This window comes from Primulina tabacum, chromosome 4, assembly GCF_025594145.1.
Source record: "Primulina tabacum isolate GXHZ01 chromosome 4, ASM2559414v2, whole genome shotgun sequence".
In the NCBI taxonomy this organism is placed as follows: Eukaryota; Viridiplantae; Streptophyta; class Magnoliopsida; order Lamiales; family Gesneriaceae; genus Primulina; species Primulina tabacum.
The window spans coordinates 458,501-483,156 of NC_134553.1; the positions used below are offsets into that span (position 1 = coordinate 458,501).

Genomic DNA, 24,656 nt, shown 5'->3' on the forward strand with positions numbered 1-24,656 from the left:
CTTTCGTTATAATATATATATATATATATATATGAAAGTGGCTCCTGTACTGTACCAAGAGTTTTTTGTTTTCGGAGGAATTCTTCTTTCTTTTCTTTTTTTTAAGGACTTCTTCTTCTTTTTAAGAGAAAAATGAAATGATAATTCACGTTTATATTTATCAAAAGCCTCTTGAATTAACTATATCGGATCATTATTATTAGATTACAAAAAATTAAGAAGGAATATTTGATAATAATAAATTATGCATGTCCAAAATGAAGCTAGTTGGTCAACGCCACTCACCCAAAAGTCAAACCAAAATCATTTGCCCCACACACACACACACACACATATATATATATATATAATATTCCATTTATCAAAAATATACTATGAAAATCGGCACACCTTTTCAGCCTCATCTATCTAGTAACACATGGACATTGGAATCTCATCTTTTTGTTTGCTCGTTTATTATTTATTTTATTATCGAAGTAAGAATCGAATTCAATCTTCTTATTCAAAATATATACTCCCGTTATCTTGGGAAAATTAATCTCATATTTGCACATATTAAAATACTTTGGACAGATGATCCTGAACCAATTTTTTTAATGGAATCAAATCAAACCCATCAAAAATATAATTGTGTATCAAATACACAATGAAAATGGGTGAGATAATTAACTAAGCTTGGAAGCGAAATCATTCTGATGGTTAAGTCAATAAATTATTTGGGAGAAAAGGTATTGAAATTGTATGTAAATAGCGTATGAAATAAGTATAAAAGATATACGAAAGACATACATTAATAAAAATTATATGCTCTTTATTTATATGTAGAGTCCTAGTAAATATGAATTTTTGTAATCTATGACAACTACGATTTGTCCACGTCCATGTAAAATTTTGTAATATATCTGATGTGATCCAGGTGAAATGAGTGAGCCGGGTCGGATGCTCCACCGGATCAAATCAATAATTTATAGTGTTGTTTAGGAAAATGAGCAAAGTAGATGACTTCGATCGTGACCTGCACACAATGAAAGGAACTCGTGAATGGGCGCCGGAGGGGTGTCCGGCGTGGCCACTCCGATGCTTAAGTCAGCAGGTGAAGATGATAACCAGTGTAGCTTAAATAAAAGTAAAGGCTACTGATGTAAATATGTGTGTTAACATGTGTTGGTGAATGAATCATTCTCCAGAACTAGAGAAGAAGAGGAAGCCAAAGTCTCTCAAATGAATTACATACCTGCTATTTATAGGAAGAAAAATCAAGGATTACCTCGATTTGCGCGTACACCTACCACTCATAGCCTTTGATGTTGACTTTCTGTCAAGCCACCCTACCTCTGATAGCTTCTCTGACACGCCAAACCTTCTGTAGTTCTGACAGATAAGACTGCCTATACCGATACACTTGAGTATGGTGCGCTTCTTGAGGTAGCCCGAGTAGAAAGTTCCCGGGAGCTTGCATGAGAGCCCGGGCTATGATGATGGCCCGGGAAGAAATGGAATGCCCGGGAAGCTGGCTATGATCTGGGCTTCCCAATTAATAAACCGGGTTAAAGACTCCCCGGCCCAAGGCTCCGCACCTTGGTTATTCATAAGTCCAGGGCACTACACCCTGGCTCGGGGCTCCGCACCTCGACCACTCCCAAGTCCCGGGACATGCTCCCCGGCCCAAGGCTCCGCACCTTGGTTATTCATAAGCCCAGGGCACTACACCCTGGCTCGGGGCTCCGCACCTCGATCACTCCCAAGTCCCGGGACATGCTCCCCGGCCCAAGGCTCCGCACCTTGGTTATTCATAAGCCCAGGGCACTACACCCTGCCTCGGGGCTCCGCACCTCGACCACTCCCAAGTCCCGGGACATGCTCCCCGGCCCAAGGCTCCGCACCTTGGTTATTCAAAAGCCCAGGGCACTACACCCTGGCTCGGGGCACCGCACCTCGACCACTCCCAAGTCCCGGGACATGCTCCCCGGCCCAAGGCTACGCACCTTATTATTCATAAGCCCAGGGCACTACACCCTGGCTCGGGGCTCCGCACCTCGACCACTCCCAAGTCCCGGGACATGCTCCCCGGCCCAAGGCTCCGCACCTTGGTTATTCATAAGGCCAGGGCACTACACCCTGGCTCGGGGCTCCGCACCTCGACCACTCCCAAGTCCCGGGACATGCTCCCCGGCCCAAGGCTCCGCACCTTGGTTATTCATAAGCCCAGGGCACTACACCCTGGCTCGGGGCTCCGCACCTCGACCACTCCCAAGTCCCGGGACATGCTCCCCGGCCCAAGGCTCCGCACCTTGGTTATTCATAAGCCCAGGGCACTACACCCTGGCTCGGGGCTCCGCACCTCGACCATTCTCAAGTCCCGGGACATGCTCCCCGGCCCAAGGCTCCGCACCTTGGTTATTCAAAAGCCCAGGGCACTACACCCTGGCTCGGGGCTCCGTACCTCGACCACTCCCAAGTCCCGGGACATGCTCCCCGGCCCAAGGCTCCGCACCTTGGTTATTCATAAGCCCAGGGCACTACACCCTGGCTCGGGGCTCTGCACCTCGACCACTCCCAAGTCCCGGGACATGCTCCCCGGCCCAAGGCTCCGCACCTTGGTTATTCATAAGCACAGGGCACTACACCTTGGCTCGGGGCTCCGCACCTCGACCACTCCCAAGTCCCGGGACATGCTCCCCGGCCCAAGTCTCCGCACCTTGGTTATTCATAAGCCCAGGGCACTACACCCTGGCTCGGGGCTCCGCACCTCGACCACTCCCAAGTCCCGGGACATGCTCCCCGGCCCAAGGCTCCGGGAAGCTGAGAGGAAAATTTGCAAGAGCTTCGCCGCAAATTTGAATTTGAAATTAATTTTTGAAAATGAGGAGGGCTAATATATATGGGCGATGGGAGATCTCTGTCGCTAATCTAGATACACGTGGACGATCAAAATGTCCCTCGTAAATTGTACCGGGCATATGAAAGGACGTGCACGAATGTCAATATGTCAGACTTATCGGATCCTCGGAATATGAAACGATTTTCGGCGGCATAAATGCTAAAGCATGGGTAATAATGACACTCTTTGGACTACACGATAATACTAAAGACACTATATTCAAAGCCCGGGAGATATGAGGCCCCGACACCATTTATTAAGCCCATGAAAAATAAGGTCCCGGCGCCTCATTCAAAACCCGGGTTGTATCAGGCCCCGGTACCCCATTTCATCTATGGAACATTTGAAGCATCCGATGCTCTTACACTCTAAATTATGTTTCAACAAAAGTACAAAGTATGACTGATCGGGACAGCGAGTCAAGCTCTAGCCCGACTATTTTAGGGATGGGTGGTGATACCCCCATAAGGATCCGGGTCGTCTTTAACCCGGTTTATTAATTGGGAAGCCCAGATCATAACCAGCTTCCCGGGCATTCCATTTCTTCCCGGGCCATCATCATAGCCCGGGCTCTCATGCAAGCTCCCGGGAACTTTCTACTCGGGCTACCTCGAGAAGCGCACCATACTCAAGTGTATCGATATAGGCAGTCTTATCCGTCAGAACTACAGAGGGTTTGGCGTGTCAGAGAAGCTATCAGAGGTAGGGTGGCTTGACAGGAAGTCAAGAATGGGCGCCGGAGGGGTGTCCGGCGTGGCCACTCCGATGCTTAAGTCAGCAGGTGAAGATGATAACCAGTGTAGCTTAAATAAAAGTAAAGGCTACTGGTGTAAATATGTGTGTTAACATGTGTTGGTGAATGAATCATTCTCCAGAACTAGAGAAGAAGAGGAAGCCCAAGTCCTTCAAATGAATTACATACCTGCTATTTATAGGATGGAAAATCAAGGATTACCTCGATTTGCGCGTACACCTACCACTCACAGCCTTTGATGTTGACTTCCTGTCAAGCCACCCTACCTCTGATAGCTTCTCTGACACGCCAAACCCTCTGTAGTTCCGACAGATAAGACTGCTCATACCGATACACTTGAGTATGGTGTGCTTCTCGAGGTAGCCCGAGTAGAAAGCTCCCGGGAACTTTCTACTCGGGCTACCTCGAGAAGCGCACCATACTGGAGTGTATCGGTATGAGCATTCTTATCTGTCAGAAATACAGGGGTTTGGCGTGTCAGAGAAGCTATCAGAGGTAGGGTGGCTTGACAGGAAGTCAACATCAAAGGCTATGAGTGGTAGGTGTACGCGCAAATCGAGGTAATTCTTGATTTTCCTTACTATAAATAGCAGGTATGTAATTCATTTGAAGGACTTAGGCTTCCTCTTCTTCTCTAGTTCTGGAGAATGATTCATTCACCAACACATGTTAACACACATATTTACACCAGTAGCCTTTACTTTTATTTAAGCTACACTGGTTATCATCTTCACCTGCTGACTTAAGCATCGGAGTGGCCACGCCGGACACCCCTCCGGCGCCCATTCACGAGTTCCTTTTATTGTGTGCAGGTCATGATCGAAGTCATCTACTTTGCTCATTTTCCTAAACAACACTATAAATTATTGATTTGGTCCGTTGGAGCCCCGTACCCGGCTCACCCATTTTAACGGGATCACATCAATATCTAAAATATAATCGATCATATCATCGTCCTCCAATTCACTGAGGCCTTCAATGGCATCCGGAAGAGAGGTCTCCTCTCATATGCATCCGGTATCTCCTACACAATATGTTCCACATCGAGACAGTTTTTGAGATGTTGTGTTTACTCTTACTCAATACTTAAAGTTTCACCATGATGATTTGTAGCGATGAGTAGAAATTCTGCAAGTACCTTGATTTATACAGAAGATTAAGATTACTGCGGTCCAATCTCATTCCTAATCCAGGCACTTTGCAATCTATCTTCAGATAAATTGCTTCATCAGGCTGAACGCAGATCACAAGCTCATTTGTAGCACGATCAAGATCAGTACCAAAGTTTCGGTTATAATTATAACCAGGAACATGTCTAAATTAAATTGTATCAGCCCTGAAAACTTTTACAAAACTGGCACTTAGAAAAGAAGTTTGCGAAAGTTAAAGAAAGGAAAAAAAAAGAAAAAATTCATGTTCGTCGATTTCTAAAGTTAGCTTATGTAAAGCCTTTCCAGCTTTCATTAGAAAAGGATCTCCGTCACATCTTGCATTATCTATGAAAAGTGCTCCTTCGGCAAAAGTTGGGGTAAACTGTCTTTGGGTACAGTTTTGTCATCCGTATATCCTGGATATAAGACACCTATGACCATATCATCGACACGTAAAGTTCTCGTCGAGCGTAAAACTTTCACATGTTATCCATCAAGAATTCATTATTATGTAAGAAAAACGTGACACATAGCGTGTACAAATTGAAATTGGCGACGGCCAAGAAAATTAAGTTACGTACACGAATCTTCTTTTGAAATTCATGCTCCCAAATTTTCTCTTTGATGGTATGAGATGCCTATAAATAGCAACGATTGAGGTCCCTAAGCACATACATCTCATAAGAAATATACACCATCTACGGAGAATGTGAAGTGCTTAGAAGGCTTCAACCATAAGGAACTCAGAGAAATCAAAAATTTTCAATGGCCGGAGGTAATTCTCGATCCGCTTCCGCATATTATATATCATGTTTATATACGTGCAAAACATGATTTTTGAGAAAAATTTCTAACATTTGATATCAGAGTCAGTGATACCTCTACCTTGAAAATTTGTTTTCTGAAAAATACGCGATATCATAAAATTTCTTTTGAAGTTTTTGTATATGAAACTTACCTGGAATTTGTTCTCGGCTGCATCTTGAAGATGAAAATATTACGTTTTCTGATTTCTGAAAATTTTTTGAGAAAATAAATTTTCAGACGAAGGTAAAATTTTATTCCTGAGAGAATGAAGATGATCGATATAATGAAGATGCCTTTGTGATTGAATCATTATAAAATGCATGCGTGATTGAACCGTTATTAAATGCCTTTGTGATTGAATCCAACATGCCACGTGAAGTCATCAGAAAAATTAAATGCATGCAAATTTTATATTATTTTAATTTTTTTAAAAAAAATTAAATTAAATGTGGGACCCACGAAAATTGAAAAAATTGTCAATTCTCGGTAATGTTTTTTAATTATTATTATTATTATTTTAATAATAATAATTAATAAATAAATAATGAATAATGTGTTATTAGGTTATATGTTTAATTCGGTATACATATAACCTTTGGTTAAATAATTTGTACACATTAAAATAATTTGAAGTTCGATGCAATTTTCAATACATTTTAAGAAATTATTTTTGCATGTTAGATATTGTGTCAAATATTATGGATATTTATTTGATATGGACCTGCAAATTTAATATTATATTTGCATTTATTTTGAAGTTTTTTTTTTAAATGCAAATTGTATTGAAAATTTTTTTTTGGTAAATCAAAATTCACATTATGTTCGTATTAAATTATATTGAGTTGTTTATAATTTGAAATGAACATATCAAGTAAGATGTGAATATAAAATTTTAAAATATTTCAGATGTTCACAAATGAACAAATAATTCTCACTTTATCACTACTCTGATAAAAGAGAAAAACTGATGAGGATCCCACATTTCCACGTAAATGTGATCCTCACTTTATCACTACTCTGATTGAAGAGAAAAACTGATGGGAAACATATTTGTTCATATTAAGTAAAAATGTGAATATAAAGTTATTTAATGAAAAATTTTGGCTTATAAATATTCACATAAATGTGGATAATTAAGTTGAATAATAATTATAAGGTGACGTAAGAAAACATGATCCGATGGAGTTCTTCATAGATCGGTTTAAATTGCCTTGACTAGCCACTGGTCTCCCTGCGGAATGTTGCTCTGTCTAGGAGTCAGGTATTTAAAGGGCCTTAGCCCTACCTATCTTTCCTGTGAGCACTCTTGGAAAGTGTTGATTGCGAAATAATTATTATATAAAGCATTAAATAAAGCCAAAATTTTGTCCGGTGAACGGTATAATTTTAAATAATTGAGAAATAGCCACAGCATCCTTAATTATGAAAAATTATACATTAAGAGGATTTGGATCACATAATGGACAACAATTGTAATTAATTATATAGACATAATAAATTTTTCCCTACAGGGATTTTTATTATATTTATATAACTAATTAGGTTAAAATATCAAATTATATTTTTCTTAATTTACCCACAGGAGTTAAGGAAAATACATTTTGATAGTTTTATCATAAAGTTACAGAAAAATCTTATTGAATTAAAATTTTAGCTCATAGGCAAATTTTATGTCACTAGATTTTTTAAAAAAACATGAATTACATTGGTAAAACATGATATTGTCTCAAAATTTTAAGCATATTATATTTTGTGCAGTTATGCAACCTGCGAGTTTTTCTGATATAAAATGTGACATTCCCGATCTAAAGGGCGATAATTATAAAATTCGGAAAGAAAGAATTCTTCTTCAATTGGGGTGGATGGATATTGATTATGCTATACGAAAAGACGAACCATCTGCTATTACTGAAAACAGCATTCCGGATGATGTTGATCTTTATGAAAAATGGGAGCGATCTAAACGACTCTGCGTAATGTTCATAAAGACCAAAATCTCTGCTGGTATGCGTGGTTCTGTCGATCAGCATAATAATGTCAGAGAATTACTGAAGGCTATTGATTAACAGTCTCAGTCTTCAGATAAAGCACTTGCCAGTACCCTAATTATGGAATTCTCTTCATTAAGGCTCACCAGTGTGAGAGGTGTGCGAGAACACATCATGAAAATGCGGGACATAGCGGCTCGGTTCAAAACACTTGAAGTGGAAATGTCTGAGACTTTTCTTGTGCACTACATTCTATGCACTCTTCCACAACAATATGGACCTTTCAAAATTTCCTACAACACACATAAGGATAAATGGTCAATTAATGGATTCATGACCATGTGTGTTCAAGAGGAAGGAAGGTTGTTAATGGAAACGAGTGATAATATTTTTATGACTACACAAGGAAAGTACAAGAAGCAAGTCAAAGTCAAGGGAAAAGGGAAAGGAATAATACCACCCCAAGCTGACATCAAGAAAGAATCCAAGTGTTTCTTCTGTAAAAAGACGGGACACATAAAGAAGGATTGCAATAAATTTAAAGACTGACTTGAAAAGAAAGGTATTCCTACTTCATTTGTCTGTTATGAATCTAATATGGTTAATATGATTTATAACACATGGTGGATTGATTCTGGTTCTACAATCCATGTTACAAATACCTTGCAGGGTATGCAAAACCTAAGAAAGCCAATAGAAAATGAGCGAAGCATCTATTCAGGAAACAAGATGTCTTTGCATGTGGAGGCTATTGGGACTTGCTGCCTAGTGTTGAATAGTGGTTATATTTTAAAATTGGAAAAGACTTTTAATGTTCCCAGTTTTTCTAGGAATTTAATTTCAGTTTCAAAACTTGTACCCCTTGATTATTCATTTCAGTTTTTGAATAAATCAATAAATTTGTTTTATAAATCAAATCTTATTGAAAATGGTACAATGATTGATGGTTTTTTCTCTATTTCTTTACAAAATAATAACACCACTATGCATGTTCAAGGAGGTATTAAAAGATGTGTTATAAATGAAGATTCCTCCATATTGTGGCATCGGAGATTGGGACACATCTCCATAGAGAGAATTAAAAGATTAGTAAATGATGGAGTACTCAGTACTTTAGATTTTACTGATTTTGAGACTTGTGTGTACTGCATTAAGGGAAAGCAGACCAATAAGTCTAAAAAGGGTGCCAAGAGGAGTACAGAAATATTAGAAATCATACATTCAGATATATGTTGTCCAGATATGGACATGCAAAGTTCAAAATACTTTATCTCTTTCATTGATGATTATTCACGATACATGTATATCTACATGCTTCATAATAAAAACGAAACACCTGAACCCTTTAAGGTTTTTAAGGCTGAAGTGGAGAAGCAATGTGGAAAACATATTAAGATCGTGAGAACTGATAGAGGTGGAGAATATTACGGTAGATACACTGAGAATGGACAGGCACCTGGTCCGTTTGCGAAGTTTCTCCAAGAACATGGGATTGTTGCCCAATATACTATGTCTGGTTCTCCGGACCAAAATGGCGTAGCTGAGAGGAGAAACCGAACATTATTGGACATGGTGAGGAGCATGTTTAGTAGCACTAAACTTCCTAAATCCTTGTGGACTGAAGCTCTTAAGACAGCTGTGTATATATTAAACCGAGTTCCAACTAAGGCTGTTCCAAAGACGCCATTTGAGTTATTTAAAGGTTGGAAACCGAGTTTGCAACATATACACATTTGAGGTTGTCCTTCTGAAATAAGAGTTTACAACCCACATGAAAAGAAACTAGACCCAAGAACTATAAGTGGATATTTCATTGGGTATGCCGAAAAATCCAAAGGGTACAGATTCTATTGTCCATCTCACAATACTAGAATTGTGGAATCAAGAAATGCGAAATTTCTTGAAAATGAATTAATTAGTGGGAGTGATCATGACATAGTTTTTGAGAATGATCACATTAATGCACAACCCTCTTATTCAAATGACAGATTGGTCGTTATTCACATCCCTCAAGACCAAATGGGTGTTAGACAACCAGTTACTGAAATTCCACAAATTGCTGATGAAAATCCAGTAGATCGAGTTGTTAATGAAGAACAACAAGAAATTGTTGATCAACCAAACAACCTAAGGAGATCTACTAGAATTAGAAGATCAGCTATATCTAGTGATTATGTTGTTTATTTACAAGAATCGGATTTTAACATCGGAGCCGAAAATGATCCTGAAACGTTTTCACAAGCCATGAGTTGTAATGAGTCAAAACTATGGTTTAATGCTATGAAAGAAGAGATGAATTCTATGACAGTTAATGGAGTCTGGGATCTAGTTCAATTGCCTGATGGTGTAAAAGCCATTGGATGTAAATGGGTCTTCAAAACAAAGAAAGACTCATTAGGCAACATTGAAAGGTATAAAGCAAGACTCGTAGCTAAAGGATTCACTCAGCAGGAAGGAATCGACTACAAGGAGACTTTTTCTCCTGTATCTAAGAAAGATTCTCTTCGTATCATTCTAGCATTAGTTGCACATTTTGACTTGGATTTACAACAAATGGATGTGAAAACAGCTTTTCTCAATGGAGAACTAGAGGAAGAGGTTTATATGAAGCAACCTGAAGGATTTTCTCTAGTAATGGTGAGCAATTGGTATGTAAGCTTAAGAAATCTATATACGGATTGAAACAAGCTTCCCGTCAATGGTATTTAAAGTTTCATGATGTTATCTCTTCATTTGGATTCGTTGAGAACCCCATGGATCAATGTATATACCAGAAGGTCAGTGGAGCAAGATTTGTTTCCTTATTCTATATGTGGATGATATATTACTTGCAACCAATGATAAGGGTCTGTTATATGAGGTGAAACAATTCCTCTCTAAGAACTTTGATATGAAGGATATGGGTGATGCATCTTATGTCATTGGCATTAAGATACATAGAGACAGAATTCGAGGTATTCTAGGTCTGTCTCAAGAAACTTATATAAACAAAGTGTTAGAGAGATATCGGATGAAAGAATGTTCACCAAGTATAGCTCCTGTTGTGAAAGGTGATAAATTCAATTTGAGCCAATGCCCAAAGAATGATCTAGAGCGGGAACAAATGAAAAACATTCCTTATGCTTCGGTTGTTGGAAGCTTGATGTATGCTCAGGTTTGCACTAGACCTGACATTGCATTTATTGTTGGGATGTTGGGAAGATATCAGAGTAATCCAGGTTTAGATCACTGGAAAGCTGCAAAGAAAGTCATGAGGTACCTTCAAGGGACCAAAGATTATATGCTTATGTTCAGACGAACTGAGAATTTGGAAGTAATAGTACTCTGATTCAGACTACGCTGGCTGCATTGATTCAAGAAAATCCACTTCAGGATATATTTTCATGCTAGCTGGTGGAGCTGTATCTTGGAGGAGTGCAAAACAGACATTGACTGCTACTTCCACTATGGAAGCTGAGTTCGTAGCTTGTTTTGAGGCAACCTCACATGGTGTATGGTTGAAGAGTTTCATTTCAGGGCTTAGAATTATGGACTCTATATCTAGGCCATTAAGAATATATTGTGACAATTCATCTGCTGTTTTTATGGCTAAAAATAACAAAAGTGGTAGTCAAAGCAAGCACATCGACATTAAGTATTTAGCCATAAGAGAACGTGTTCAAGATAAGAAGTTACTTATCGAGCACATTAGCACTGAATTGATGATTGCAGATCATTTGACTAAAGGCATGCCACCATTGAAATTTAAGGATCATACAGAAAGAATGGGACTTGGTTCCTTTATGTAATTTTGTTGTAAGAACAAATTTAATGAAACTATGATGTGATATTTTCTCATATTTGTTGTGCACACATTCAGTTATTCGAGAAATATCGATAAAGTTGGACCTCGAATAAACATAGGGTTTATTCATTAAGTTATTTAAGAGATATAATACATTGTGATACATGGAAGATAATAATCGCTTTTAGATAACCTATCGCCATGATTCATGTATTTTATTTTCTCCTATGGTAAATGAGATATATGTGTCAAGTGGGAGAATGTAAGAAAAACGTGACACATAGCGTGTACAAATTGAAATTGGCAACGGCCAAGAAAATTAAGTTACGTACACGAATCTTCTTTTGAAATTCATGCTCCCAAATTTTTTCGTTGATGGTATGAGATGCCTATAAATAGCAACGATTGAGGTCCCTAAGCAAACACATCTCATAAGAAATATACACCATCTACGGAGAACGTGAAGTGCTTAGAAGGCTTCAACCATAAGGAACTCAGAGAAATCAAAAATTTTCAATGGCCGGAGGTAATTCTCGATCCGCTTCCGCATATTATATATCATGTTTATATACGTGCAAAACATGATTTTTGAGAAAAATTTCTAACATATTATCCTTCAATAGAAGGATCAAATTTTAAAAGATAATATACAAGTTTTCAAAGCGATCGAAAACCTTTTAGTTTCTGATATCTTCTGCATCCAAACTGACTGGTGTTTCCATGCAAAGAGGGCCAGTATTTATTTTGCATAATTATTCCGTAAATATTTATCAGTGTAAAGTTCCAAAGACATGAAAAAATTTGTTTAATCTCAATCATACAGGAAAAATTTGTTAGAGTAGGTGGTAAGCAAGTCAACTTGTGGCTTGGGCTTTTATTGACTCTAATGTAAATAATATTTATTTTTATAATATTTTACGATTTTATTCAATTATGACATTATGTTTTATTAGTAAGCTCATGCAAGCTGCATAGATAAAGTCATTGAATATACAATATGTACCATGATGTATGTCTCTCAACGTAAGATCATGAAACTCATTAGAAAGTGTACCGTATATTATAAACGAATTTCTAGTCGAATAAGCCGTTTAAAATAAGGATAAAAGTCGCTTGAGTTTGAAACTAGCATATGTGATATAAACGTCATGTTTCATTGGCAAATGTATGAAGGTATCCATTCATACAGATGGGTGATCATATGATGATGCACGGAACAACCCTCCATCGGACTATTCAAGTGGTTCTCACTTATCGAGTAGAATAGTCTGCGGTTATGGTTTTACATCATTAGTCCTTTGACCCGGGACAATGTAGGGACTATACGTGCTAACATGTACTTTGATCCGTTTACCGACTCTATTGATGGTCATGAGGTGACGAGGTTGGGTGTAGTTTCGAAATACGTAGGAGCAAATGCATTGTAGTCGGGGATTCGTCATTTGTCTATGGGTAAAGATATCCTATGCGGTCTGATGATTTAATAGTGCAAGAAATCTGTGACCAGAGTAAAACATGTGCGGTTTGGAAAGGTGTTTCCTCAGTTGCACATACCGTGACAATATTACTCAAAGATAAATCACATCGCTATCGGATTTATATGCAACTCTCGATATACTAATGGTTGCAGATTTGATCGAGATATATGGGTTGAAGGGATCGTACTGTACGCTAACTATGGCTTAAGGTTCTTGCAGGCAGTATCAGTGATACCTAAAAGATCGTGAGGCGATGTTACTATACGCTCTTATCATGATCTGATGGGTGCAATCACAATTGAGTTCCGACATTCTTGATCAAGAAGTTGATGAAAAGAATGAGGTTAACTAGGATAAGCTCGAATAAGAATAAATGTTACTCTGGATCATATGGAGATGTAAAATCCACAACTAGTTATATCCCTGAACCATTGAGGGTCGCACAAGTATCAGATTCTGTGTTAACCGTTGAGAGAGTCAAAATTCAAAGAGTTGAATTTAGCGACTATAGTTTGATGGAGATCAAACGGGACGCTTATAAAGGAGTTTATAAGTTGATTTTATAGGATGAAAAAAATGGAAGTTAGCTTAATTGCTAATTAAGGAAGGAGACTGGAACTACCTATTTTAGTGAAGGAGTTCACTAAACTGGCAGTTGCCCAATATGGTAAATGAAAATTTTGATCTTCGAATTTTTTTTTTTAAATTTATTATATGAACAAGAGTTGTATCTTTGATACATCGGCGCTCTCGGATCGACGATCGGGGATATAATGAGTTCGAAATCATTTATTTAGTGGATGAAGAATTTCTTGATTAAATAATCGTACTAGTAATGATGACTACTAATATGTACAAATTCTCATGAATGTTCTAGAGAATTGTAGAATTGAATTAATTAATGAGTTAATTACATAAATTAAATAATGGTTATTTAAAATAAATTAATATATCTATGTATGTATTAAAAGTGCATGTGTAGATATATTAATATTTATATATATATTTTATATGGTGATATAAAATATGTGTATATACGGTATTAATATATCGTATATTATCAAAATTTGATAAATGCATTCTATATATTAATAATATGAGAATTTTAATATAATGAAATTATAGAGTCATAGTGGGAAAATGATTAGAAATTTTTGTGGGAGAGGGACTCCTGATGGGATCAGGAGCCACACTCTATAAATATACCATAAGGGATCATAATACATACCGGATTTTTTGTGCACAACACAAGCATAAAAATTCACAAAACTCTTTGTTTCCCAATAAAAGTTTCGGCCACTTCAATTGTGATTGAAAAAGAATTTTCGGTCATCTTTGTCTCCACCCACGCCGCACCTCTAACGCTGCACCGACTCTGGATTTTGAAAATTCAAGGGCCACAGTCTCAACTCTCAAATCGCTTGCGATTTCTAGTGCAATCTAAGCGAGGAACATTTTTTCTGATCGTGGATCTAATTAGACGATCAAATTCGAAGATCCGTTCGTAGAAAATTACAAGAATATCTATTTCTACTTAAAAATCGGAATATTTTGGTGTCAAGCGTAATATACATGCAGGTATAACAATCCTAACACCTTATGATTGATTTTAAACATACGACGCCCAGTGACCATTACGAATGTCGAAACATAAAATTTTAAATTTTCGCAGCGCCTTGGATCTGAGAAAACGGTGCCACAAAAAAATTACTCCCCTCTTCCTTCAATGCCAAAGTTGTCGAAAAATTCTCAACAAGATCTTTTCCAAGATAGTGGTCTATCGTGTAGTAAGAGGAGCATCTCAAATCAACATCAATCATCATATTTGTTATATTGTTATTGCAATAGGACATAATTGTTAGATTCATCTACCGGAAAATTTGATCCTTGGCCAATTATTGCTTCACAGATATTGTCAATGCAGCCGAGGACTCTGAATCCTGGCCAAATGTTTTCTCAACGATGATCCTAATCCAACCATCAGCAGCGGAAGCAGAGAGACTTGCAGATTTTTGGGCATCTACAGATATGTTTGGTGGGTTGATAAGTAAAAAAGTCAATTTGATATCCATGTAGCCTAAAGAAACCAATAACCATTAGAAATAAATCATAAATAGGAGTCAATTAGACCACATAAAACGTCTAGTGTCACCTATAACTTGCCACACATAAGAGAGTTACGTTTTGAAAAGAAATTCTACTTGATTCAAAAATCAAAAGGCCAGCAAATTGGGGCAATAAATTTGCGTGAAATATTGAAACAACTAATTAGGTTATATCTAAGCCAGCCATGAAGAATACACGATCTCACTTATTCATGGTTCCGAGCAGCAGTATCCAAATACATCATTGAGATTTATTTTAAAGTTTTGGACATTATTTGGTTCCAAATCTGGAAAAAAAAATTTTGTTTGAAAATTTTTGAAATGGCTTTAGATCTGGAGAACTTTGGTTGAAAACAAATTTTTTAAAGATTCAATTTCCGTATAAAAGAATTTGATTGAAAATTTTGAGGATTCGGTAAAGAGATTTTGGTCGAAACTTTTGCGTTTTTGGTATGGTATTTTTGAGACTTTCATCCAGTTTTTTAAATCAAAAAGATAGAGAACAATTTGAATAACAGTTTAAAATTTTTGCAAAAATTCGTTTTCAGGCTTCAATTCGCGTAGGGCACGTCCCCAACACACAAGTGCACGATTTCGGGGCGCCGCACATGCTCAAGATTGTCCTGCAGTCACAGGCTGCCATGGGCGTGATTTCGGGGTGCCCTCCTGCACCGTAGTGAATTTCTGGGATTTTTTTTATGATTCAGGTTTATTCGGTTTAAAATTAAATTTTCAATTATTCAAATAATGATAAGGTTATATATATTTTAAAATAGATTGATTGAAATAAAATGTCGCCAAGTTGATCTCTTTTATAGAGATTAATTATATTTTGAAATACCAAAGAATTTTGACATATGTTATTTATATGAATATTGGAAGATTAAGATTTAATGCAATTTCATATGCAATTGTGGTAGTAAACATGTACAAATTGTTTGGTTTTTCATGTGAATAATAAACCGGCCCAAAAGAATGTTATTTGACATGATATTTATCATCAATATTTGATTGTTGCGTCAGGATATCACTTGCGAGTTAATCTTTTGTCCAAAGATGAAACATTAATAGAGTGATCGATATCTTTTTTTATGAGGTTTACATTATTTGAATTTATTGATTATTTTATTGGGATATTTTGTTAAGCATGTATATTTGGTTTTTTTGTTTTCTATTCAGATTTGACTTGTGCATATATATTCAACATAAATTCTATTCTTATGTTAAATGGCTCGAAATCTAAATCGTGCAAAGCAAATTTAGTGATCGTTCTCGGAGTCCTGTATTTGGAGCTTATGATAATGGTTGACTCTCTTCCTGACATTACTGATGAGAGTACCTCTGATGAAAACATAGAGTTTGAAAGGTGAGAAAGGTCGAATCTCATGTGTATGATGATCGTGAAAGAGGGTCATTCTAGAAACATTCAAGGACACAATGTCTAGTGACATTGCTACGGCTAAGGCTTTCCTTCAGGACCTTGAAAAGAGATTTGCTAAGAGTTAAAATTTTGAAATTGGTACGCTCTTGGCAAGCCCCAATTCAATGAGGCACATGGGTAAAGGCAACATGAAATAATATATCATGGAGATGTCTCATCTTGTTTCAAGGTTGAAAGCATTAAAGCACGACCTCTCCGAGAAACTTGCTGGTGCATTTGGTTTAGATATTTCGTCTCCATAGTTCAATCAATTTAAGGTGAGCTATAACTGTCAGAAAGAGACTTGGTTTCTGAATGAACTCATCTCACACTATGTTCAGGAAGAAGAAATATTGAAGCAATACAACTCAAAAAGTCCACGTTATGCCTTGAAAGATAAAAAAAAAAAAAAAAAGAAATTTTAAGGAAGCTGCAGATACACAACCTCCGAAGAAACAACATAAGAATCATAGTGATTCTCAAAGTGCTGATTGTTTCTTTTGTGGCAGTGATGGCCATATAAAGAAGCAATGCGCAAATTATCATGCTTGGCGTGCTAAGAAATGTATGCTTCTGAATATTGTTTGTTCTGAGATTAATTTAACTTCAATGTCTATACACACACGGTAGATAGATTCTGGTGCAACAACTCACATCAGTACGTCTATGAAGGATTGCTTATATTGCCGAAAACCAAATAAAGCTGAAAGATTCATCTGCGTTGGTGATGAAAACAAAGTTCAAGTTGAGGCAATAAGAAAATTCATATTATTGTTAAAGACTTTAACATATTTGGATCCTTTTAAAACATTTGTTGTACCATTTTCTAGACAGAATTTTTTTTCTATTCTGCATTGGATAAATTCGATTATTCTTGTTAATTTGAAAATAGAATATTCAGTTTGTTTCCTAAATCAAAATTTGTTCGTTTTGGTTCTTTATCAGGATACAATATTTTTATTCTTTGGATACTATTGTTTCATTTAACGAATCTCTTAAAACAAGTATAGAAACTAAAAGAAAATTAACCAGTGAGACTTCATATGTGTTATGGCACAAGAGATTGGGTCATATCTTTGAAAAGAAAATAAGGAGACTAGTGTAAGACGAAATTCTCGAACATTTAGATTACACGGATTTTAATAATTGTGTTAATTATATAAAGAGAAAACAAACCCACAAAAAAAAGATTTGAATCCTACTAGAGTTCAGGCATCTTAGAACTTATACATATGAATATTTGTGATAATTCCCTTTGACTTCTTGAATTGGTCAATAATATTTTATAATGTTCACATATGATTTTTTTCATTCATCTCATTCATAAAAAGACACAATTATTGGATGTGTTAAAAAATAATAAAGCTGAAGTTGAAAATAAACTTGATTTAAAGATTAAAAGCTTTATATCTTACTATGGTGGTAAATACTATGATAGATACAATGGTTCATGTGAACAACGTCCGAGACCTTTTTTTAGGTTCATAGAAGAATGAGGTATTGCCCCCACAATACACCATGTCGGGTTCGCCCACTGTGAATGGTGTTGCTGAAATACAAAACAGAATGCTTAAGGACGTGGTGATTAGTATGATTAATCATTATACTTTACCAGAATCACTATAGGGAGAAGCACTAAAGACCGAAATGTATATCCTTAACAGGGTTGCAACTAAAGCAGCGACCAAAACCCCTTATGAACTTTGGACTGGCAAAAAGCAAAGTCTTAAGCATTTGCACGTTTGGGGATGTCCAGTTGAGGCACGGCCTTACAAGCTTATGAAAAGAAACTGGATTCAAGGACGGTAAGTTGTTATTTTATTGGATACTCTGAAAGATCTATGGGGTAGAAGTTTTACGTTCCCACAATTAAATCGATTTTTGAGTCGGGAAATGCACGATTCTTTGAGATTGCTGAGTTTGGGGGGAAGATAAAGTGAGTGATATTGTCTTTGAAAAAGAATATTCTCACTAGTGTCTTGGGCATTGATCAAGATTATATTCCTCACATTGATCAAGATACAATACAACAAGACAATATTGGAGATCTCATTCCAGATGAACAAACTCAAGCACCTCCATAATATGTTATTAAGGTGATCCACTAGAGAGTGAAGAAATGCAATACCAGATTATTACATTGTATTTTTTCAAGAACATGAGACAGACATTAGAATGAAGGAAGATGATTATATCAACTTCCGCCAAGCCATGAAAAGTTCTAACTCTCAAAACTGGAATGAAGTCATGAATTAGGAGATAAAGGCATGAAGCATATTTGTTGAAAATGGATATTTAAAATCAAGAGGGATTCAAAAGACAATGTGAGAATATATATAAAACTCATCTTACCGTTAAAGGCTTTACACAAAAATAAGAAATTGATTATAAAGAGAATTTTTCTCCTATTTCTTTGAAAGTCTCTTTAAGGATTATAATGGTTTTGGTGACGCATTTCTATCTTGAGCTTAATCAGATGGACTTAAAACTGTGTTTCTAAATGGCGACATTGGTAAAATGATTTATATAGTGCAACCATAAAAGTTTGTGTCCAAAGACACAAATAATATGGTTTTCAAATTTAAGAATTTCAAATTTCATCAAGTGATCATCTCGTCTGATTTTGAGATTAATTTGGTCGATGATTGTGTGTATCATAAGTTTAGTGGGAGTAATCATATTTTTTTTGGTTTTATATGTTGATTATATACTACTTGCTAGCAACGATATAGCGTTGTTGCATGACACCAAGAGATTTATAGCTAAGAACTTCGAGATGAAAGATCTCGGTGATGCATATTTTGTACTGGTTATCAAGATATATCGGAATTGCTCTCGATGTATTTTTGAATTATCTTGGAAATGCTATATCGAGAAAATTCTCCAGCGATATGGGATGCAAGATTGTAAACCAACGGATATTTTGTGGCTATTGGAGACAATTTTAGTCTCAAACAATACCCTAAGAATGATTTTGAGGAAAAGGAAATTAAGAAAAATCCCTATGCATCTGCAGTAGGGAGTCTGATGTATGCTCAGATTTGTACGCGTCCATATTGCATATTTGACATGAATGTTGAGAAGATATCTAAGTAGTCTAAGCTTGGAATATTGGAAGACAGTCAAAAGAGTTTTATGGTACCTACAGATAACAAAAGATTACATGCTCATATATTGGAGGTTGGATCAGCTTGAGGTCATTGGGTATACTGACTCCGATTTTTATGGATGCAAGATAGTATGAAATCTACATCGGACTACATTTATCTTGTTGCTGGAGGTGTCATTTCCTAAGAGAGTGTTAAACAGTCTCTTATAGTCTCTTACACCATGACAACTGAATTTGTAGCATGTTATGATGTATTCTATCATGGAATGTGACAGTAAAATTTTTGTCATGAGACTGCACATTGTTGATGGCAGTGAAAGACCATTAAGATTACATTATGACAATAAATTAGCAATTATGCATTTCAATAACAACAAGATCTAGACGAAGTCAAAACATATTGACATTAAATTGTTAAAAAATGAATTTAGAGTAGCAAATTGTCTAATGAGTGTATTGGTACAAAATTCATGGCTGCGGATCCGCTTCCTAAAGGGCAGCCACCAAAATAGTTTCATGAGCACACTGCTCGTATGGGTGATATGTCAATTGAGGATATACAGTTTTGTTGCGAATTTGTAATTTTTAAATGTTTTTCAGTTGTAGATATTTTCATTTACGATTTTTTAAATTTATTTTCTACATAAATAAATTTCAAGTTAAGTCACACTCTAATTATGTTTTAAAGTTTGATATCAATAAAGATTAAGGATGACCAGTTGGAAATAAAAATGTTATGATTACATTGCAAGAAATTTTCATGCTACACATCCACTTCATAATCCATATCATTTCAGTTGTGTTGGCATATGTGACCATTGATGAGTCTAGTTACCTTGAGTGTAATGAAGAATGCTTCGATCCTATACCAGATTGGTTATGGATACATTTTGGAATGACAACATTTTTAGCTCATAAGATTAAGTTTCGAGTTGATTCGGATTAAAACCAGGACGTAGGTTTAAGTTTTAAAAACGAATGACGAAATTAGTCGATGAGCTTAACTTTACGTCTAAGAAATGTTTATGAGGGTATTTTAAGGTGTTATGTTAAGTTTGTATGGATTCAGGGTGTCGTTTTAAGGTATAGGGAAAGTTAGAGTTTCAGAGGCGAAACGGTCATTTACACCTGAAAAATATTAGACGTCCTGGCAGTGCCCTGAAGGCTGTAATGAATGCTAAAATGTTTATTTTGAAAGGTTGTGGGATTTCACGATGAAAAACGATAATGCTAAAAGATGTATTGCATAGAGCTGGGAAAAAATACCGAAATTTCAATATACTGTGCATACCATATCGAAATATACCGCATATACCGATATTAACGGGATACCGAAATTTTCGGTATCGATATCTGTATATGTTTTTGAAATGTTCGATAATTCGGTATATAACGAAATACCGAAAAATTATTATAATAAAATTATTTTGTTGTGATTGTGATGAGATTAACAATTTTTAAAAAAAAAATTTCGGTATAGACGGTATTATATCAATATCGTACCGAAATTGCGGTATACCGAATTTTTTTGATAAGAACGGTATGTAATTTATGTCATACCAAAATTTTGCTATACCGACATGATGGTATACCGAAATTTCGATATGGTATCGATATTCATTTTTTGGTATCGAAAAATTTCGGTACGATATACGGTATTATTAAAAAAAATCGGTATACCGTACCGAACCAGGCCTAGTGTTGCATGCTTGGTTTAAAAGATATATATGCATGGAATTTTAATAAGTGATGGATATGATGAAAAGTTTTGAAGGAGGTGATTTGATTGTGAATAATATGAATATGAATAGAAAGGATATGACGACATGTAAGGCCAAGGCTCAGTTGACGAGTGAGAGTGTCGTCGATGTCCCCGCCGCTCGGTACCATAGTAATATGTAAGCTTGATCAATCGACCAACAGCTGATACGAAAGTCACAATTAATGATCTGAATCAATAAAGGGAAATGTATATGTATATAATGAAAAGGAAAAGATTACGATGAAAGAAAGGTTTAAAATTATGTATGTTAATGAAAAGCTATTTTATTAAAAGTATTTTCACTGTTGCATGTGAATGTATGCGTACTACTTGTTATTACAGTTAAGGTTTACTGAGTCAATAGACTCACTAGGTGTGAATGATGCAGGTGAGGATGTTTATAATGATATTGGAGGACTTGATGGTTGAACTGGCTGGACTGATGATGTACATAACCCGAGGACCATTGCTAGTTTTTCCGCACTATTATGACTTTACAGTACTTTAAAGATTTTCATGACCTTTATGACCTTTATGCTTTTGAGTGGTTTTTGAGAGGATTTAAGAGTTTATGTTATTTTTGAAAAATACTAGTTTTAGGTTTTGGTTTGATGATTTTATGTTTTCACTGCGTTTTGGATTTTCAAAAAATTATTTGGTGAGTTTAATTTAAGTGGTTCAAAAATATTTATATATAATTATAAACATATTTCGGCCGAAGCTTATAGGAGGAAAATAAAAACTTTCCTAGTATATTTTGAAGAAAAACGAATAGTAGACGTTTAGATGTTGTTCAACTGAATGCTCGATATCTAGATGAGCGTTAAGAGCCACATATCAACAATTTGTGGAATTTAATATGATTGGTTCCACATCACACACTTTAACTTGATGGATGTTGTTAATGATAATCAATATAAATAACTTGTGTGGACGAATGAGCATCATAATAATCAATATTTTTTTATTTGATCGCTCCTAATAATCAATTCATTCTTAAGAAATTATGCATGAATCAAATCTTTTAAACCTTTGGTATATCCAATTAAATGCCCATTAATGTTACTTAAGTGTAACTTCATTTCTTGTGTATTACCGTCTACCGAATACTCCAAAAATATATATGTCCCAACTTCGGTTTTCAACCTTTCCATCATTCAAACTTTGTCTTATGGATAATCTCAGTTGGAATCCGATTTAACATATGCAAAATTATCCTAAGAGTTTTTGTTCACGATAAATTAAGAAGTTTGGAGCTATTACTCACGCTCCACGCACTCTCCATCTTCAATGTATCTATCATTGTATTTTTTACACTATCTAAACTCACAACATTACTTGTCTATTTCCATCACATATGTTTTGTCAAACATCCAATACTTCATAGTTATTATGAAGCAAGTAGAAAAATACATGTCGTGATTAATCATAAATAAATGCAACAAAGTATTTTGACCATATAAATCTGTAAATATATGTATGAATGATCTTCAATATGTTTAAATCTATCTTAACATATTGGTCCACTTTCTCTTAATGTAGTCCAAATAAGTGTCAAAACTAGTAAAAACTATTATGTCAAATAATAGAGTAATATTAATTCATAATACATTTCTTAATTCTAATATTTTAACATACAATAGTGGATATACTTTTGTAAACTAGTGAGAAATCCATCGGAAAAAGTATCACTTTCAAAAATATCATATATATATAATAAACTAAATGATAAATCTGATAAATTAAATGAATATCTATTTGATACTAATTTTGAAACTGAAATCAAATTTCAAGATAAATTTGAAATAAAAGGTCTTTTCCAACTACCAATATAAAACAAAAATGCAAGTCTCGATAGCCTCTACATATGAGTTCATCTAGTTTACTAAACAGATGATATATGAATCACTTCATAATGAGAACCCTTGCATGGTATTTGTAACATAGATTGTAAAATCACAGTTGAGTAGTCATATTTAAACCTTATCTCCTCCATAACAGTCCACCTTCGTTTTAAACACATATGGTCAAAAATTCATTTATTGACAATTTAATTTTATGTGTGTTTTAGAAGATCTTAAATGGGTAATAACGTTGAGCGAGATTGTTGAAAATATGTGAACTGAAAATATCTCAAATATTTCAACCTCAATAGATTTAAACCGAGTCTTTATATCTTCTTATGTGCATGATATAGTCGTGCACTTGAATATTGATGAGCTTTTAAAAGAAAAATTATATAATTAAGGTACTTGTGATTGTATAGACACTATAATACTGTTCGGTTGAACCCTTGACCCCACAAGAAATATTGATCTTAATGAAACTACATGAGAAACTATTAAATATCTCCAACTTTTCATAAAGATCATCGCATTTGTGGGGCATTTAACTCCTAATCGTTATTATGATGTAATTTGATTAGAGTTAATTAATTACAACATAAAAAGAGTAAAAAAATTCTTTACAATGACCCAAAATGTGACACTATGATTATATTGTGATGTGTTTAGACGAGACTTTATTATATACTCTCATATCCCTGGACATGCCTCGGTATATAGATATGTATATATATACTGAGATAGACTACTTGTAAGACCCGAGATTATATCATTTTAATCCGAGATTATTTAATTTACGAATCTTGGAATAATGAATTAAATTCCACGATTTTTTTAATTAATTGGGATTGAAATGGAATTAAAAAGAGTTTTGAGGACCAAATTGCAAATAGGGAAGAGTTCAGGGGCTAAAGTGCAATTATGACTTGAGTGACACTTGTCACACATGCAATTGATATACATATAATGTTTATTACTTCATTCCCTTCGAGAACAAGCAGCAAGAATCGATATTTCTTCAGAAAATTTCCCTCAAGCCTCGGGTGATCTCAACATTGTGATTTTGGAAGATCCGTTTATCAGATTTTTAATCCGGACATAGTTCTGTGATCCTTGCATCGACAGCTACTACTGGACGTAAGTTTTACTGAGTGCTGGTATCATTTGAAAATATGATGTCGTAGGAATTTGATATGGTTCATATATGGTATTCTTGACATGCTAGACATCGTAGAATCGAAGTTAGATCAAAGAACAGACTGATTATGGAATTGTTATGATTTTCTGATTATATTGATTTGAAATCGGACAGATTTGGATTATGAATGAATAATAGATTGTATCGGATATGAGTTATGGTTTGTAATTGATGTCTGTTGATTTGGTATTGACGGGGATACTGAGATTGTGCCGTTATGCCGTTGATTTTACTTAAATCCAGATTAAACAGATTCAGTGTTGAATTAAGAATGGAATATTGATATTATGATTCTCGATATGTCGTTTCAGATTTACAGAGACAGTCTTGAGTTCAGAACTGATATTGCTTCAGACCAAGACTACAGACGAAAGG

At 35.5% G+C, this 24,656-nt stretch overlaps 1 pseudogene; it reads right to left on the reverse strand.

Moving 5' to 3' along the window:
* Positions 1–4,721: 4,721 nt before the first annotated feature.
* On the reverse strand, positions 4,722–12,104 carry LOC142541297 (glucose-6-phosphate 1-dehydrogenase, chloroplastic-like; annotated as a pseudogene).
* Between the last annotated feature and the right edge of the window lie 12,552 nt (positions 12,105–24,656).